Source organism: Oncorhynchus clarkii, chromosome 6, assembly GCF_045791955.1.
Source record: "Oncorhynchus clarkii lewisi isolate Uvic-CL-2024 chromosome 6, UVic_Ocla_1.0, whole genome shotgun sequence".
NCBI lineage: Eukaryota > Metazoa > Chordata > Actinopteri > Salmoniformes > Salmonidae > Oncorhynchus > Oncorhynchus clarkii.
The window spans coordinates 13339385-13360426 of NC_092152.1; positions in this window are offsets into that span (position 1 = coordinate 13339385).

Below are 21042 nucleotides of genomic sequence, written 5' to 3' on the forward strand. Positions count from 1 at the left end.
CTGTACAGAAACCCAGCCGAAAAACCCAAACAGCAAGCAATGCAGGTGTAGAAGCACGGTGACAAGGAAAAACTCCCTAGAAAGGCCAGAGCCTAGGAAGAAACCTAGAGAGGAACCAGGCTATGAGGGGTGGCCAGTCCTCTTCTGGCTGTGCCTGGTGTAGATTATAACAGAACCCGGCCAAGATGTTTAAATGTTCATAGATGACCAGCAGGATCAAATAAAAATAATCACAGTGGTTGTCGAGGGTGCACCAGGTCAGCACCTCAAAAGTAAATGTCAGTTGGCTTTTTATAGCAGATCATTAAGTGTATCTGAATATCTGAGCATCTCTACCGCTCCTGCTGTCTCTCTAGAGAGTTGAAAACAGCAGGTCTGGGACAGGTAGCAGCAGGTCTGGGACAGGTAGCAGCAGGTCTGGGACAGGTAGCACGTCTGGTGAACAGGTCAGGGTTCCATAGACGCAGGCAGAACAGTTGAAACTGGAGCAGCAGCACGGCCAGGTGGACTGGGGACAGCAAGGAGTCATCAGACCAGGTAGTCCTGAAGCATGGTCCTCAGGCTCAGGTCCTCCAAGAGAGAGAAAGAAAGAAAAAAAGAAAGAGAGAGAGAATTAGAGAGAGCATACTTAAATTCACACAGGACACCGGATAAGACAGGAGAAATACTCCAGATACAGTATAACAGACTGACCCTATCCCCTCGACACATATACTGCTGCAGCATAAATACTGGAGGCTGAGACAGGAGGGGTCGGGAGACACTGTGGCCCCATCCGATGATACCCCCGGACAGGGCCAAACAGGCAGGATATAACCACACCCACTTTGCCAAAGCACAGCCCCTACACCACTAGAGGGATATCTTCAACCACCAACTTACCATCCTGAGACAAGGCCGAGTATAGCCCACAAAGATCTCCGCCACAGCACAATCCAAGGGGGTGCGCCAACCGAGACAGGAAGATCACGTCAGTGACTCAACCCACTCAAGTGACACACCCCTCCTAGGGACGGCATGAAAGAGCACCAGTAAGCCAGTGACTCTGCCCCTGTAATAGGGTTAGAGGCAGAGAATCCCCATGGAGAGAGGGGAACCGGCCAGGCAGAGACAGCAAGGGCGGTTTGTTGCTCCAGAGCCTTTCCGTTCACCTTCCCACTCCTGGGCCAGACTACACTCAATCATAGGACCTACTGAAGAGATGAGTCTTCAATAAAGACATCATCATTGAGTCTTCAATAAAGACTTAAAGGTTGAGACCAAGTCTGCGTCTCTCACATGGGTAGGCAGACCATTCCATAAAAATTGAGCTATTTAGGAGAAAGCCCTGCCTCCAGCTGTTTGCTTAGAAATTCTAGGGACAGTTAGGAGGCCTGCGTCTTGTGACCACAGCGTACGTGTAGGTATGTACAGCAGGACCAAATAGGAAAGATAGGTAGGAGCAAGCCCATGTAATGCTTTGTAGGTTAGCAGTAAAACCTTGAAATCAGCCTTTGCCTTAACAGGAAGCCAGTGTATAGAGGCTAGAACTGGAGTAATATGATCAAATTTTTTGGTTCTAGTCAAGATTATAGCAGCCGTGTTTAGCACTAACTGAAGTTTACTTAGTGCTTTATCCAGGTAGCCGGAAAGTAGTGCATTGCAGTAGTCTAACCTAAAAGTGACAAAAGCATGGATACATTTTTCAGCATAATTTTTGGACAGAAGGTTTCTGATTTTTGCAATGTTACGTAGATGGAAAAAAGCTGTCCTTGAAACAGTCTTGATATGTTCGTCAAAAGAGAGATCAGGGTCCAGAGTAACACCAAGGTCCTTCACAGTTTTATTTGAGACTACTGTACAACCAAGATTAATCAAGATTAATTGTCAGATTCAACAGAAGATCACTTTGTTTCTTGGGACCTAGAACAAGCATCTCTGTTTTGCCAGAGTTTAATTAAAAGTAGAACATTTGCAGCCATCCAGTTCCTTGTGTCTGAAACACAGGCTTGCAACGAGGGCAATTTTGGGGCTTCACCATGTTTCATCGAAATGTACAGCTGTGTGTCATCTGCATAGCAGTGAAAGTTAACATTTTGTTTCCGAATGACATCCCCAAGAGGTAAAATATATAGTAAAAACAATAGTGGTCCTAAAACGGAACCTTGAGGAACACCAACATTTACAGTTGATTTGTCAGAGGACAAACCATCCACAGAGACAAACTGACATCTTTCCGACAGATAAGATCTAAACCAGGCCAGAATTTGTCAATTTGTCAAGAACCAATTTGGGTTTCCAATCTCTCCAAAAGAATGTGGTGATCGATGGTATCAAAAGCAGCTCTAAGGTCTAGGCGCCCGAGGACAGATGCAGAGCCTCGGTTTGACGCCATTAAAAGGTAATTTACCAACTTCACAAGTGTAGTCTCAGTGCTATGACGGGGTCTAAAACCAGACTGAAGCGTTTCGTATACATTGTTTGTCTTCAGGAAGGCAGTGAATTGCTGTGCTACAGCTTTTTCATTTTTTTTTGAGAGGAATGGGAGATTCGATTTAGGCCGATGGTTTTTTATATTTTCTGGGTCAAGGTTTGGCATTTTCAAGAGAGGCTTTATTGCTGCCACTTTTAGTGAGTTTGGTACACGTCCAGGGGATAGAGAGCCATTTATTCTGTTCAGCATAGTAGGGCCAAGCACAGGAAGCAGCTCTTTCAGTAGTTTAGTTGGAATAGGGTCCAGTATGCAGCTTAACGTTTTAGAGGCCATGATTATTTTCATCATTGTGTCAAGAGATATAGTTCATAAACACTTGAGTGTCTCCCTTGATCCTAGGTCCTGGCAGAGTTGTGCATACTCAGGACAACTGAGCTTTGGAGGAATACGCAGACTCCTTAAAGAGGAGTCCATAATTTGCTTTCTAATGATCTTGATCTTTTTCTCAAAGAAGTTCATGAATTTATCACTGCTGAAGTGAAAGCCATCCTCTCTTGGGAAATGCTGCTTTTTAGAATGATCGAGCAGCAGAGAGGTCTCCTCGATATTGCACGGTACTGTCTTTCCAAGCTAGTCGGAAGACTTCCAGTTTGGTGTGGCGCCATTTCCGTTCCAATTTTCTGGAAACTTGCATGGGTATTTTCTGTGTACCAGGGAGCTAGTTTCTTATGACAAATAATTTTTGTTTTTAGGGCGACTGTATCTAGGGTATTGCGCAAGGTTAAATTGAGTTCCTCAGTTAGGTGGTTAACTGATTTTTGTACTCTGACGTCCTTGGGTAGGCGCAGGGAGTCTGGAAGGGCATCTAGGAATCTTTGAGTTGTCGGAGAATTTATCGCACAACTTTTGATGATCCTTGGTTGGGGTCTGAGCAGATTATTTGTTGCAATTGCAAACATAATAAAATGCTGGTCCGATAGTCCAGGATTATGAGGAAAAGCATTAAGATCCACAACATTTATTCCATGGGTCAAAACTAGGTCCAGAGTATGACTGTGGCAGTGAGTAGGTCCGGAGACATGTTGGCCAAAACCCACTGAGTCGATGATGGCTCCGAAAGCCTTTTGGAGTGGGTCTGTGGACTTTTCCATGTGAATATTACAGTCAGCAAAAATTAGAATATTATCTGCCATGACGACAAGGTCCGATAGTAATTCAGAGAACTCAGTGAGGGACGCTGTATATGGCCCAGGAGGCCTGTAAACAGTAGCTATAAAAAGTGTTTGAGTAGGCTGGATAGATTTCATAACTAGAAGCTCAAAAGACGAAAACTTTTTTTTGTAAATTGAAATTTACTATCATAAATGTTAGCAACACCTCCGCCTTTGCGGGATGCACGGGGGATATGGTCACTAGTGTAACCAGGAGGTGAGGCCTCATTTAACACAGTAAATTCATCAGGCTTAAGCCATGTTTCAGTCAGGCCAATCACATCAAGATTATGATCAGTGATTAGTTCAGTGACTATAACTGCCTTGGAAGTGAGGGATCTAACATTAAGCAGCCCTATTTTGAGATGTGAGGTATCACAATCTCTTTCAATAATGGCAGGAATGGAGGAGGTCTTTATTCCAGTGAGATTGCTAAGGCGAACACCGCCATGTTCAGCTTTGCCCAACCTAGGTCGAGGCACAGACACACTCTCAATGGGGATAGCTGAGCTGACTACACTGACTGTGCTAGTGACTCCACTAAGCTGGCTGGCTGGCTAACAGCCTGCTGCCTGGCCTGCACTCTATCTCATTGTGGAGCTAGGGGAGTTAGAGCTCTGTCTATGTTCGTTAATATGAGAGCACCCCTCCAGCTAGGATGGAGTCTGTCACTCCTCAATAGGCCAGGCTTGGTCTTGTTTGTGGGTGAGTCCCAGAAAGAGGGCCAATTATCTACAAATTCTATCTTTTGGGAGGGTCAGAAAACAGTTTTCAACCAGCGATTGAGTTGAGACTCTGCTGTAGAGCTCATCACTCCCCCTAACTGGGAGGGGGCCAGAGACAATTACTTAAAGCCAACACATCCTTCTAGCAGATTTACACGCTGAAGCTATGTTACTCTTGGTTACCTCTGACTGTTCACTATGATCTTTAGCTCCTGGTAAAGGGCTAAGGTAAAGAGGCTATACATAGAAATATAATCTAGATTCTTTTCAATGGGGCTATACACACACACACACACACACACGCACACACGCACACACACACACACACACACACACACACACACACACACACACACACACACACACACACACACACACACACACACTTTTAGACAGCTGTAGCAAGCGCAACATTTTTTTTTTTAAGGTGAAATGTTCTACTTTTATGATGCAAACTAGTAATTATTCCGAGCTAACACGTGAGAGCAAATGTAGGCTATTTATTTCGGAATTGTATGATTTACATTCACATAGTTTCAGTAGAATTATAAACAATCACAGTGGATAAACAATAATGCGACAACATGTTTCAACATAGTGTATTAATTCATTAATTCATTAATTAATCACATCTCAGCTTTTGCAGCCCATAGGCCTATTTCTGGCTGGATAGATTGTATCCTTGCTTTAAGGAGAGAGGGTGCCTTGGTCATGTCCAGTCTTTATTAGGATTAAGGAACAGCTTGACATTTTTAGTCCTCTCTTTGAATCAATAAGTTTAATACTCATGAGGGCCAATGGGGATCCAAGTTGGCTGTACGCATATTGTGGCCACGGGGCGCATGTTAAATGTTCAAGTGGTAATCAATGCAGAGAAATTAGCTATTGATCTCTTATAGTTTTGTAATAGGTTATTGGTTTGCTCTTTCAGAAAATTCCAATATTCTTTGGATGAGTGTGATGGCGATATTGCTATAGCGGGAAGTGCAGATGTGTGTGTGTGTGTAGCGCTGAGCACTCAGGGTAACCCTCTAATTAGTACAGAGGGCAGATTCAAAATAAACATGTTGCGAGGAATATCAGTGATTCGCATCACATCTTCAGTTCATTAGAAACCGTCGTGGAACTTGGGGGAATCATTATTGGCTTGTTGATTTGTTTCATATGAGCTATATGCTCACTGTGAAACCAACACATACAGTGTATAACAGCATAATAACAACTATTTCACTCTTTTAAGAACGTATTCAAGACAGTTACAACAGCATAGCATGTGTGCAGTGAAGTGATGTTGTAAAATATCATGAAGTTGTATTTTTATGAGAGCCTTTGTAAGAAAGAGACTCAGCACTCAGTCTTGTAAGTAATAGATGCCATGAGGAATCCAAGTGTAAAGTTTTCTTGTATCGCTCCAAATAGCAAAAGGCAAAAAATCTTGCCGGAACTTATACAAAATGGTTTAAAATTGAATAAAATTGTTGCACAAAAGGCTACAATAAATAGACTGCTGCATTAAATAATCACAACAATAACTCTGCAAAACACTGAGATAACAAAAGCCCAGAAAGGTTACCTCACCAGATAGTGAGCATTGATTATTAACCCCGGCCTGTAGGTTAGACGCAGCCACACTGCCCCATTCTGAATCTGATTCTGAATTCATCTCTCTTCCCATCTACAGTGCCTTCAGAAAGTTTCCATACCCCTTGACTTATTCCACATTTTGTTGTGTTACAGCCGGAGTTAAAAATAGATCATATATTTTTATCTCTCACCCATCTACAAACAATACCCCATAATGACAAAGTGAAAATATGTTTTTAGAAAATTTTGTACATTAAATATCCAATTTACATATGTATTTCATTCCCTGAGTAAATCATTTGTAGAAGCACCTTTGGTAGCGATTACAAATGTGTCTTTCTGGGTACGTCTCTAAAAGCTTTCCACACCTGAATTGTGCAACATTAGCCAATTATTCTTTTGAAAATTCTTCAAGCTCTGTCAAATTGGTTGTTGATCATTGCCAGACAACCCTTTTTACATCTTGCCATAGACTTTCAAGTAGATTTAAGCCTCCATCCTACTAGACTACACTGTAGCAGTTAAAGATGCACTGGTCACACCCTGATCTGTTTCACCTGTCTTTGTGATTGTCTCAACCCCTCTCCAGGTGTCGCCCATCTTCCCCATTATCCCCTGCGTATTTATACCTGGTTATCTGTTTGTCTGTTGCCAGTTCATTTTGTTTTGTCAAGCCTACCAGTGGTTTTCACTCTGCACCTGGCTCTCAATTGTTCCTGTTTCCTAGCTTTCCCGGTGTTGACCTTTCTACCTGCCTGCCGTCCTGGACCTTTGCCCCACCTTTCTGGATTACTGACCTTTGCCTGCCCTGACACTGAGCCTGCCTGCCGTCCAGTACCTTTGCCTGCCCTGACACTTAGCCTGCCTGTCATCCTGTACCTTTGCCCCACCTATCTGGATTACCGACCTCTGCCTGCCCTGGACCTGCTTTTTGCTTGACCCTGTCCGATTAATAAACTGTTATTACTTCGACTTTGTCTGCATCTGGGTCATACCTGAAATGTGATACTTACGCTACACTTCCTGAGTTACATTTACACACGGGCTATATAGCTAATTAGCGCCGATGGTCGCCTCTGTCTTCTATCTGTTTTCCATAAACAAGCAAGACATGGAGATATGGCCATGTGGGAACACTATAAAGACGTGTAACAATTTAACATAAAAATATATAAAACTCAGCAAAAAGAGAAACGTCCCTTTTTCAGGACCCTGTCTTTCAAAGATAATTCGTAAAAATCCAAATAACTCAGAACTTCATTGTAAAGGGTTTAAACACTGTTTCCCATGCTTGTTCAATGAACCATAAACAATTAATGAACATGCACCTGTGGAACGGTCGTTAAGACACTAACAGCTTACAGACTGTAGGCAATTAAGGTCACAGTTATGAAAACTTAGGACTCTAAAGACGCCTTTCTACTGACTCTGAAAAATAAAAAAAGTATGGCCTCCCGGGTGGCGCAGTGGTTAAGGGCGCTGTACTGCTGTGCCACCAGAGACTCTGGGTTCGCGCCCAGGCTCTGTCGTAACTGGCCGCGACCTGGAGGTCCGTGGGGCGACGCACAATTGATAATTAGCTGCAATTTCCAGCTAATTATCATTTATAACGAGGCTAGTTGGTTGATGTGCATACAACTTCCTGAATTGAGTTGGTTGTAGTGCACGGTTGGTTGTAGTGCACGGTTGGTTGTAGTGCACGGTTGGTTGTAGTGCACGGTTGGTTGTAGTGTACATTTCCAAAAATATTAAAAATATTATCCAAACCAAATGTGCCAGTTCCATGTAACTGATGAATTTGGCATTATGATAAGGTAAGAAGTCATGAGTCAATGGAATGTGTAGGTAGTTAGCTTCATGTGAAATCTCTAGTCAGTGAAGAAGTGCGTGCTGCACAACCTTTCAAAACTTCCACATTCCTCAAACTCAAATTTGTCAAATATACACTATACGACCGAGAGTCCCCAACCTGCTTGTTGAACATCGCAATCCCAAATCATGGGCATTAATATGGAGTTGGTCCCCGCATTGCTGCTATAACAGCCTCCACTCTTCTGGGAAGGCTTTTTACTAGATGTTGGACCATTGCCTTTCTTCCATTCTGCCACAAGCATTATTGAGGTCTAGTCTAGTGGCACATTAATGCGGTTATATTGGGTTCAGGGCAGTGGGGGATCTTGTCTAGTGGCACAGTAATGGGGATATAGGAACTGAGCCCTAGGACCGTGCCTCAGGACTACCTGGCATGATAACTCCTTGCTGTCCCCAGTCCACCTGTCCGTGCTGCTGCTCCAGTTTCAACTGTTCTGCCTGCGGCTATGGAACCCTGACCTGTTCACCGGACGTGCTAACTGTCCCAGACCTGCTGTTTTCACTCTATAGAGACAGCAGGAGCGGTAGAGATACTCTTAATGATCGGCTATGAAAAGCCAACTGACATTTACTCCTGATGTGCTGACTTGCTGCACCCTCGACAACTACTGTGATTATTATTATTTGACCATACTGGTCATTTATGAACATTTTAACATCTTGGCCATGTTCTGTTATAATCTCCACCTGGCACAGCCAGAAGAGGACTGGCCACCCCTCATAGCCTGGTTCCTCTCTAGGTTTCTTCCTAGGTTTTGGCCTTTCTAGGGAGTTTTTCCTAGCCACCGTGCTTCTACACCTGCATTCTACACCTGCTGTTTGGGGTTTTAGGCTGGGTTTCTGTACAGCACTTCGAGATATCAGCTGATGTAAGAAGGGCTATATAAATACATTTGATTTGATTTGATATATAGGGTTTATGGTAGTGGGGGATCTTTTCTAGTGGCACAGTAATGGGGATATATAGGGTTTATGGCAGTGGGGGATCTTGTCTAGTGGCACAGTAACGGGGATATATAGGGTTCAAACACACATCAAGTCCAGATCTGAAGAGAAAAACATCTGTTCTACTGCCCAGGAGGTTCTACTGCCTTATTTATTTGCCAATTTCATAGAAACATCGGTGAGAGAAAGAGAAGAGTGCCTCTCCAGTACATTAGCTATCTGTAGCCATAAATCAATAGCTGAGATAAGTCTTATAGATCAGCCTAACACAGGGATCCTACCCAGCCGTCATTACCAGAAAAAGTTTGACATTTTTATTGATAAAAATAATGGTCCGACTTGGGCTAAATCATGTTAAGTGATGTGACATTACAGTTTCAAATATCATATTTCTGTCAAGACAATGATGGTGGAAGGCATTGTCACGGCACGATATCTGACAACAGGAGACATCTGGGGGGATGAGAAAACATTTATGGGAAGATTTTACTGGTCTGAATTAGATTTTTTTTTGTACATTGTCACTTTCCAAGCAGCTGTAAATTTTATGCCAGCACTGTTGGGGATTGGAGACATTTACACGTCCTGACAAATTGCTGGCTGTATTTACTGGTCTCATCCTTTTTATACCCACCCAACACATACACTCAAATATTTCCTTACAGCAAATTTGTGTGACACACACTATCATACCTGAGACCTTACTGGGCAAGCCTTAATAGGTTCATGTTGAGTTCTTTGGTGTGCTCTTAATGGTTTTGTACCGGGGGCCTTGAGTGGCTCCTAACCGTTTATATGAACCACATTGTCAACGTTTCAACGGCTGTATGCACCAATCATCCCTGGATGATGCAGCAATGAAGATATGTTCACACACACACACACATACACACACACACATGCGTACGTGCACATGCACACACACACACACACACACACACACACACACACACACACACACACACACACACACACACACACACACACACACACACACACACACACACACTGATGCTGGCTATCAGGAGGATACAAAGTTTAATTTCTGGATTAAAAGTTTTAGAGATGAGAATGAAAATGTACTGATGATCTGCATTGCACAGAGTGAGTGTGTATCCATCTACAATAAAATCCAAATTTGTCTATAAAAAAAACCTGTTGATCTGTATGCCCACTGGGTGGCACTATTAGACTGACCACTGGGTGGCACTATTATACTGCCCACTGGGTGGCACTGTTAAACTGCCCACCGGGTGGCACTATTAGACTGCCAACAACAACATGCTGTAGTGGAGAGAAAAGGAGAGGGGAGGACCACACCACGCCACCAGAGCTATAAGAGCAGAAAGCAGCCATTGCTGTTATCTTTTAATAGATTTGTACTATGGAAAAGCAGGTGCCAGTTGTTAATGTCTCCAATTGCCAAAGTTGCCTACGGAATTTGACGCATCCATCAATGTCGGACGCGGTGACACCCTGTCGTTCTCCTTCACGCGGAGCGCTGGCCTGACTGGGCTGGAACAGATTAGGCTTCTCTCTCCTCCAGACTCCACCACCAGACACACTTACAACGATATCAATAAAACATGTTTTAACATAATGAGATCACAAACAAAAAGATAGTATTATAGTAATACTAGTGATAATGATATTAATTAGATTGTCACCGTATGGTTTCAAGAAGTATGAATGGCCAAATTGATAGTTATATTTTCCAGATTGAGCCTCTCAAACTCTAGTAGTTAGACAAGGACAGGATATGAAATGACTATGAATATGTGTGTTCAACTATGGTTTAATGATCCCTTGGTTTCCACGGACTCCATACATGATTCTACTGGATAAAAACCTCTGTTTATAGCTTCTAAAAGCCTATACTGTAACCCCCCCAGGGTTGAGTGTGAGAAAGAGCCACCTTGATAAACAGTACATCCATGTGCCCAACTCCTTGACCACCCCACTGTGTTCTGAGCTTAACACAGGGGCACCACGTTGCCCGCAGGACGGCCCTGCTCACTGAAACACCCACTGCAGCTGCCGCTCTTTTCAGGGGGGCATTACTGTGCTAATATCTTGTTAGGGCAGTTTGTGTTGCTGGGTCTCTGGGAGGTCAGTGTCAGTACTGCTTTGGTTCAAGCCCCTTGATGTGTCTGCAGAAGCCCAAGTGCAACCTCCACCTTCTGACACCACGGGAGGCCCCCTCTCTCTCTCGCCCCAGGCCCCCTTTCTCCCAAGATGCAACACTTCCAGCCATGGAGCCAATGCGGAGTCAGACGGTCTCGGTCACAAATGATTATGGGGATTTGGGCCTTTCTTACTGATAAGGGAACGAGACAAATAACAAGGAACATACTTCATACGTTTCCTCTTGTTCTCTATCGTTCATTTCTTTTCTGTCGTTCTCCTCGCCCTCTTTACCCTCCTCCTCTGAGTCTGGGATGTGAACTCTGTCAGGGTCCTGGTGTCAGGTGGACAATATCACATGAGGAGCGTGGCCCTGATTCCTAACCCTCTCTTCCTCTCTGACATTTCTCCTAACCTAAAACAGAGTTGATGCTCCATAGCACGCAAGTAATTGTGACCATCACGTTGCTTTCCTCTGTTTTCCATGCCGTTGGTAAGCATTTTTGTGTACGTGCTGTTTTGTGAGGCTCACCTCTTCGGAATCCCTCAACCATGAGTGTGGATTTATTTTCCCAAATCCCGTTTTACTGATGGATTTAGATTGTACACCTGTTTGTGATGAGATACAGGAATGTTGTTTAGAGTACGTAGATACTGTAACAACACATGCAAGCTCTACCGGTAAATCGTTTTATTGTTTACTATCTTCTACTATCCATTCACAATGCTCCAAAGGAACAGAAATCAGACAAAAATATGGGCTTCCACATACAGATGTCAAGTCACAATTGATCCCCATTAAAATTAATCGCAGGAGACTTGGTTCAGCACAAGTCCTGAAATCCAACACCTTTCAGAAACAAATAAACCCCCCAAACTTAACAGGAATGGACATTTGACCTGCTGTCTACCTGATTCTTATTGGTATTCAGAGCACACAACGAATGCCTTCTGTATCAAAGGCAGCGAGGGAGAGAGACATGGATAGAGAGACATGGGGAGAGAGGGCTACCTGTGAGCAAAGTCCTGAAGGGACAGGTGCTCTGGCCTTCTCCATCGGAATCATCAATCAGTGCATTAACGTCAGCCCAAGGCCAATTTAGGACAAGAGCTCTCTGTCCTGGTGCAAGTGGTCTGGAGGACCACAAGGTTGGACATTAGGAAAACATTGCCGCAAGTAATATCTCTCTCTCTCTCTCTCTCTCTCTCTCTCTCTCTCTCTCTCTCTCTCTCTCTCTCTCTCTCTCTCTCTCTCTCTCAATTGAATGTTTGTCAAAGTGTCTAATATTTAGAATCAATCTTTGGAAAGTACTTGCTGTCCCTGTACGACAAATTCAATATGTCTAGTGCGGAGGGGAATTTAACCATGTTGATGTTTTTCTAGTATTTCCCAGTTGGGAGGAGAAAAAAAGAGGGTGGAGGGAAAGAGGCCCTCTTTCCCCTTGATCACAGGGCTAATTTGGTTGAGCAGGTTGAGCGCTCAATTTGGCACTGAGTTGCTTTTTAAGGTTAATTGCAGAACAGGAGTGTTTATGTTGCCGTAATATGGACTTAACTCTCCCAGTGAAGCTCCGAGCATAAAAAACATGTTCCTCCCCTTAGTACTCATACTCACCTCTCTCTCTCTCTCTCTCTCTCTCTCTCTCTCTCTCTCTCTCTCTCTCTCTCTCTCTCTCTCTCTCTCTCTCTCTCTCTCTATCTCTCTCTCTCTCTCTCTCTCTCTCTCTCTCTCTCTCTCTCTCCTGCGCCATGGAGAAAAAAAGACAAACGTAATGTTGAACAAAAGATGGAGGAAAGTCTAGCCAATTAGCTGCTAATGAGACAAGCTTGTGAGGATATCCAAATCCTCAACGTGCTAACGTTTACAAAACCCCGCCCCCCCCCAGTCCCACCGTGCCCTTGCATGTGGCCTTCGTATGAGACAGTTAGGGCACCGGTGGGGCCTTCTCTGTGATTATTCACACATGGCCGTGGCCCCTGTGCTTTGAGTTGGGACCTGGGAGAAGGAGGAGGAGGGAATGCCTGACTTATGATTCATGTACACGGGACTGACATGCTGCCACAGCTCCCCTCCATTTTTCTATTCTCCCATCAAACCACAAATAATATGCTGAGAGAGAAACTAGCCTTCCCAGTTGCCTTTACATGCTTTTATCAGGGAGGCCTGTGTTAAAAGTGGAAATAAAATCTGTTTTTGTAATATGGATCTCTGGACAGCCTCCAGACCATAGCTGGCCTCTTAAGTTTGCCAATAAACAGAGAGATAAAGCAAACAGATCTAGGGGATGTAATCTCATAATGTTTGGATATAAAGTAGGGAAATTGAACGTCAGAATGCCCATATCCCAAAGAGAATTCTAATCGCATGTATCATTGCTAGTTCTTTCTGGACAATTCTATCTGCTTACCGGTAGGTGTTCATAGAGCTGGTCCTGAACTTGATGATGATAATAAAATGTTCAGCAAATGCAAAGGAGCAACTTAATAGAGGCCTATTTGTTTTTTTTGGGGGAAAAACTGATTGTATGAAATGGAGATAATTGAAAGGAATAGAGAGCGAGAACTATGCGACGCCTTGCTGAATGTACTTTTTGTTGTGGGGCAGTGCATGTGTGCATGTTAAAAGGGTTCTGGTGCAAACTTTTTTCACAGGGATTTCTATGATTAATTCTGTCCGTAAACATCCATAAATGAATAATGAAATAAATAATGAAAATGTTATTACTTTGGCAGCTGGGTCATTTCACGATTCCTGCTTCCCCTCTGCTTGTATCCGACTAATTAGCTTTCCAAGGAATTGTCCTCGTTTTCACAAAATTAATTTCATCAGAAAGGGATGCCCTAGGAAGTGGCTGTATACATCCACAGGAAAAAACCAACAACAACTTGACAGACACAGCACATCTCTCACCTCTGTTCTCTCATTGGTTGCTAACCTCCAGAAGTGGTGAAATTCTAGTTCCTGTTTTCATGTCCGAGCCAAGCACATAATCTAACCTAATAGTAAGGGCTGATATTTTCTTTAGCATAGAGGTGGAATCCAAAGTAAGGAGGTCATTTTACCATCAAGTTGTGATCCATGTAAAGTTGTGTATTCAATGTTTTGTAATACTGTAAACTAGGGTTGTTACAATACCAGTATCAAAGCAAAGGAAACTAAACATGAAGTGGACGTAAATGCAAACTGTAACGTGATTGACATAAACTGTAATGTGATTGACATAAACTGTAACGTGATTGACATAAACTGTAACGTGATTGACATAAACTGTAACGTGATTGACATAAACTGTAACGTGATTGACATGGGCTGGGTAGGCCTCTTGGAGGCACTCTATGGCAATCTAGTTCCCTTCTCCTGTCCCCCTGGCTACCCAAACTCCCTCCCTTTAGGATCCCTGGCCTGTGCCCTATTCTAGGTTGTTAAAGGCTGCTGTGCTAGGACAGAGGCTTGGCGATAAGTAGCCCTCATTTAATACAGATTTTAAAGAGGGCAGTAAACCTGGAGCCTCAGAATAGCCACCCCCCCATCTCTCTGGCATACACAGATGACCCTCTCTCTCTCTCTCTCTCTCTCTCTCTCTTACCCTCTCTCACTCTACTTTCTCTCCTGTCCCTCTCTCTTTCTCTCTCTCTCTCCCTCTCTCCCTCACTCGCACTCTCCTCTCTCTCTCTCCTCATTAGAGTCACTGCAAGCTCTTTCAAACGGCTCCTTCCTTCACTCTGCGTTTTACTGTTAATTAGTTTGCTTTGTAAGGTTAGACGTGCGGACGGAGCAACTTTGGGAGTGTTTGGCTGCCATCTGTGTGCATACGGCTCTAACTATGTACAGATGGCTTATGCTCAGAGACAGGTTGCTTCTTGGGGAAAAAAACCCACCAGAGACGGTTTTGGTTGTTTGAACAAGATTCATGGCCGTCCTCACAGGTAACTATTTGAGCCGTAATGATGATTGTTAGTCAGCCGTCACAAACGGAGGATTGAGAGCAAAATAAAACAAAATAAATCATTTCCCTTTTTACATTTTCAATAACAAATCCATGTTTTCCAAATGAGAACATTTAATTGTAGAATTTTAAACTGTGGCACATACTGAACCAACTGCAGCTACTTGAGAAAACCTCTCTTCATTTGGTCAGGTTAAAATGCCATTAGCCACTCAGTGAACCACGTAACTGAAGAAAAAAGGTAAAGATTGGCAAATAATAATCAAAGACAAAATATAATCAAAGACTCAGTTATTACTGACAAGGTAATGTTTGCTTTGTCCCACTGCACAAAAAGTGTCGTTTTTGAAATGGCAAATAAAACACCAGATTGTAAAACTAGGAAATAGTTAACAGATTTACAGTAGTCTACGAAATGCTATAAAAGAAGATTGTTTTCTTTACTTGATTCTTTTCTCTCATTGTCAAGCACAACCAGATAACACATTGATCTTTTAGAATTTATCTTTTTAAATATGTATTTACAACCAGTACCTGGGGCACATGGGGATTGCCTGCCATGTGACATACTACTTCCTCTATCATTTTTTCTCAGCCTCCCTGCAAGGTGCCTCTTGCTGGTGGGAAACCTGCCTCTGTCAGTTGCATGTTCAGTGGCTAATGCTTTCTGCTGGGCATTGTGATTGACCCTCTGACAATTAAAAAAGGGTTAGCTCAATTATTGTTGGTCTCCTGCCACATACCTTCTGTGGTTACGAGCTCAGTCTCTGAAACTCCACCTATGGTAAACCTGCTCTCTGAACTAGCCAAAATAATTAGCCCCCCAATGTCAGTTGGAGATTTTTCTTTTGGTCATTTATTTCCTCTGTACAGATGAGGCCCAATCATGACAAGATGCTTCAGGTGTCGGCAGGCTGAAACACACAAGGCTTTCGTCCACTATCCCATAGGTTGACTGGGCTTATAATGGCTTTCACATGTCCATTGTCATGGTCAGATTTTCCTAATTGAACCAGTTAAAGCTAGACTTTGAAACTTTTTGGAAGTTAAGTATGTTTTCACTATTTTGTGGTGAGATAAAAAGGCAGAATATTTACCTCTGCTCAATTAGAGGCGCTCTAACACAACTCAGAAGTAGCTCTAATGGAAGAGAGAACAAAACAGTTGCTCTCCTCAATCTCATCCGGAGTGTGCATGAAAGAGTGAGAGCAGTGTGCAGAAAGGGTGAGAGAGAGGGGTGGATAGAGAGAGAGGGAGATAGAGAGAGAGGGAGAGAGAGAGAGAGTGAGATAGAGAGAGAGGGAGATAGAGAGGGAGGGAGATAGAGAGAGAGCGATAAGGAGAGAGAAAGAGGTATGGGGGGGGGGGGGGGGGGGGGGGGGGGGGGGCTGGTGGCTGGGTTGAAAGTGGTGCTGAGACTCGCAGTGTCAGCGGTTATGGAGTCAGTTGAATGTGTCATTTCATTCGATTTTTAACAGCATTATTCATTATCATATATTGATGTAGGTAGCATGGCTGGTGCTCTGGATGGTAGCAACCAGGGATTTTACTTTTACCCACTGCTTTAGATTCAAGGACAGCATGATCATCATCAAAATACAGTAAGCTACAATCAACAGTCATTTAGTATTATTTTAAGCTAATGTGATTTAGCTGTCACATTCTGACCTTAGTCCCTTTGTTTTGTCTTTGTTTTAGTATGGTCAGGGCAAGAGTTGGGGTGGGCAGTCTATGTTCCTTTTTCTATAATTTGGGATTTCTGTGTTTGGCCTGGTATGGTTCTCAATCAGAGGCAGCTGTCAATCGTTGTCCCTGATTGAGAACCATACTTAGGTAGCCTGGTTTCACTTTTGAGTTGTGGGTGATATATTTTCCGTGTCAGTGTTTTTTCCACACGGGACTGTTTCGTTTGTTTAGTTTATTCACGTTGTTATTTTGTATTTTAGTGTTCAGGCAAATAAACAAGATAAACACTTACCACGCTGCGCATTGGTCCTCCAATCCTTCCTACTACTCCTCTTCGTCAGAAGTAATTAAGAAAAAAGAAATACTCAATGTTACAGTAATGCTTGTTGTCCGCAGCAACCCACTCTCTCTTTAGTCATTTTCTTTTCAACCAAAATCTCTTCATCAGTGAAGTGGCTCTTCTAAATCCCGAGAATGAAGCCAAAACACTGGAAGAAAAAAATAGCTTTTGTGGTTCTAATAGGAAATGGATCCCAGGTGTTCGATAAGGCTATAGTGGACATGACAGCAGTGCAATCAAGTGTATACATTTAATTGCAGGTTCATTTTGTGCTGTTTATTAGCCGTTTAGGGATACAACGCTCTACTTGAACCCTGTTATTGCCAGGGAGAAAAGATGGTTGTTTCATTGCACAGATTTACAAAAGTACATTTTAATGGCTGTAGTTCATACATTCCTCTTTCAGGTAACTTCTCTTATGGCAAATCTCCTCCGAGCATGTAGTATGATACAGTCCTACACACAAACCTACACTCACAGTATTACAGTAATATATGATACATATGTTACTGTGTTATATTAGGTGTGTAGTGCACAACCAGGACCAATACGTTACCACAAACACACAGTCCCATAAAATATGCCCAATACTATCTGTCAAATACAGATGTAAAACATGCCCATAAGCTATTTGTCACTAGAGATGATGGTGTGATCTTGCTTTGTCCTTTGGCACTGATTACTAACAGCCATGGATGGACATTTTTCATGACATTAAGTAAAATCATGTTTGCACGAAAGATAGTATGTCCTTTAATGCTAATTATCTCTATATTTCTTTAGAGCTTATGTGTTTGGATCACCACAAATTACATATATAATAATACATTTGTATTTCCTTATATAGATGCAACACAAAATATTTCCACAGATTGATTTCCAAGCCACATTTCACACTTAAACATTAAAAAGCCGTGCCATGTTAGTGGTGACAGAGCTAAGAGCTGGTGTCCGTCTTGGTCTCTGCCAATGCCACAATAACTGTACCAGGCCTGTGGACAGACTGGCCCTTTTGTTGAAGACTCCCTCTCGCGGCACCCCATTAATAAACACCCAGAGAAGGTAGTGTTAATTGTTATCATGCACATGGGCTCTGGCAATCCTATAAATCAACTAGCTAATTGCAACAAATTGCAGTCTGACATTAAGCTATGATTCCAAACAGGCAAATATTCATCAACATTACAAGTAGCCCATAAAAGACTGAGCCGGCAATTTCAGAGGATCATATATATCTCCCGTCTTACGCCACATTATTTATAGATCTGGCTTGTCCTCAGCATTATAAGTGCTCAAAGTGAGTGTATGAGATGCCAAGGTGTTTCATTATTTTCTTGACTTTAGCCCTGGCGGTGGCAATGTTACCAGTCACAAGTCTTGTCATCCTTGTTACCCTGCGAGGGCAGTGTGCTGCAGTCGTTGGACATATCGATTTGCCTGTTCGCTGTCATAACTGACTTACCCTCAGGCATTGTTGCTATGCAAGCACACAGGAAACACTAGCTCCACCACGTACACTTCTACTCTGTCACTTCTACAATGACAGGTTGAACATTGCTTTACATCACTACTGCTGGCAAAGGATTCAATTGAATTTAATATGGAATTTATAAATAAATTATTAAAGTTGGGATTTAGTTTCGAATGGCCGTTAACCTACAGGCAGTACAGTTACTGCAGCTGAGTTGTCAAACAGTTACATTTTTTATCACTTAATCTTTGATCAAAATGTTTATTTCATATAGACCAGCAACTACTAGTTAGACCTCCATAACTGTCATTCAGTGCAGATTATCAATTCAGCCCAATGCATTACGAGCTGCTAACGTTTTCATTGTCCCGCCCATTCAGCTTGAACAACACATACAACACATACAAACAAAAGTTTGGACACACCTACTCATTCAATTGTTTTTCTTTATTTTTACTATTTTCTACATTGCAGAATGATGACAGCTTTGCACACTGTTGGCATTCTCTCAACCAGCTTCATGAGGTAGTCACCTGGAATGCATTTCAATTAGCAGGTGTGCCTTGTTAAAAGTTCATTTGTGGAATTTCTTTCCTTCTTAATGAATTTGAGCCAAGCAGTTGTGTTGTGACAAGGTAGGAGTGGTACACAGAAGATAGTCATATTTGGTAAAAGACCAAGTCCATATTATGGCAAGAACAGCTCAAATAAGCAAAGATAAATGACAGTCCATAATTACTTTAAGACATGAAGGTCAGTCAATCCGGAGAATTTCAAGAACTTTGAAAGTTTCTTCAAGTGCAGTCGCAAAAACCATCAAGTGCTATGATGTAACTGGCTCTCATGAGGACCACCACAGGAAAGGAAGACCCAGAGTTATCTCTGCTGCAGAGGATAAGTTCATTAGAGTTAACTGCACCTCAGAAATTGCAGTCCAAATAAATGCTTCACAGAGTTCATGTAACAGACACATCTCAACATCAACTGTTCAGAGGAGACTGCGTGAATCAGGCCTTCATGGTTGAATTGCTGCAAAGAAACCACTACTAAAGGACACCAATAAGAAGAAGAGACTTGATGGGCCAAGACACACCATGTCTTTATGAGACGCAGACTAGGCAAACGGATGATCTCCGCATGTGTGGTTTCCACCGTGAAGCATTGAGGAAAAAGTGTGATGGTGCTTTGCTGGTGACACTGTGATTTATTTAGAATTCAAGGCACATTTAACCAGCATGGCTACTACTGCATTCTGCAGCGATAGGCCATCCCATCTTAGTGGGACTATCATTTGTTTTTCAACAGAACAATGACCCAACACACCTCCAGGCTGTGTAAGGGCTATTTGACCAAGAAGGAGAGTGATGGTGTGCTGCATCAGATGACCTGGCCTGCACAATCACCCGACCTCAACCCAATTGAAATGGTTTGGGATGAGTTGGACCACAGAGTTAAGGAAAAGCAGCCAACAAGTGCTCAGCGTATGTGGGAACTCCTTCAAGACTTTTGGAAAAGCATTCCAGGTGAGGCTGGTTGAAAGAATGCTAAGCGTGTGCAAAGCTCTCATCAAGGCAAAGGGTGGCTACTTAAAATAACATTTTGATTTGTTTAACACTTGGGTTACTACATGATTCCATATGTGTAATTTTATATTTGTGATGTCTTCACTATTATTCTACAATGTAGAAATGAGTAAAAATACGGAAAAGTCCTTGAATGAGTCGGTGTGTCCAAACTTTTGACTGGTACTATATGTGTTAGTAGAGTTTCCCTCAGGTGTGCACCGGGAGTGCAAGATGTCTCAGCGAACGTCAGCTACTCATTTCTCATGTTAGCGTTCACAGGAAATGTTGATGTGAATTGTTCAATTCGGCTCCCCAACAAGCACACAAATCAATGGTGTGTATTAGGAGAGTCTCCTCCTACTGTTTACCACATAATAAATGCCCCTTCCTCCAACATATCACTTTGTCTCTACTCTATTTTTACCCCCTCTTCCACCCCTCCTCCTCCTCAACTGTTGAGATTCTAGCCAGGTGATGGATCACAATGGCTGGCAAAGCTGTTTGAGGTTGAAAAAGGAAAGGGGGGGTCCTATTTGACACTCTTAATGTTGATGGCTTATTGCCATGCTCTCTGATTCAGCTGGATGTGTTAGAGGATCTTCTGGGCGGTGGAAAAGGTCATTTGCTTTTAGTTGTGCTCTGCTAGAATACTAATACTGTCCTTATTCAAATGATCTGCTCCAGCACTTATTAAATTGATGGCCCGGCGCTCTAATTTAATAGTGTTGCAGCCCAGGCGAGGGCCACAGCTGCAGTCAGCAGGGAATTAGATGCTTCTGAGGCAAAGTTCAAGCAGGAGCCCCTGCATTTGGGGATGCATTTTTCCCACCAAATTAGCAGTCAGTGGCAGTGCACAATTAATTGCCGCAAACCAGGAAAATCTTGTCATTTAATAAGGCGCTTAGCCCCCACCCATACCCCCCCACTCTCTCTCTATCGCCCTCTCTTGCCCTCTCTCTCTCTCTTTCTCTCTCTCTCTCTCTCTCTCTCTCTCTCTCTCTCTCTCTCTCTCTCTCTCTCTCTCTTGCCTCCCTTATTCCCTCCCTCCTTTACTTTCCGATTCCCTCTCTACCTGCCTGTCTTTCTTTTTCCCGTTTCTTCCACTCCACTTTACAAAAACATGGGGAACTGATCCATTTAGTGCAGGGCTATAATGTTA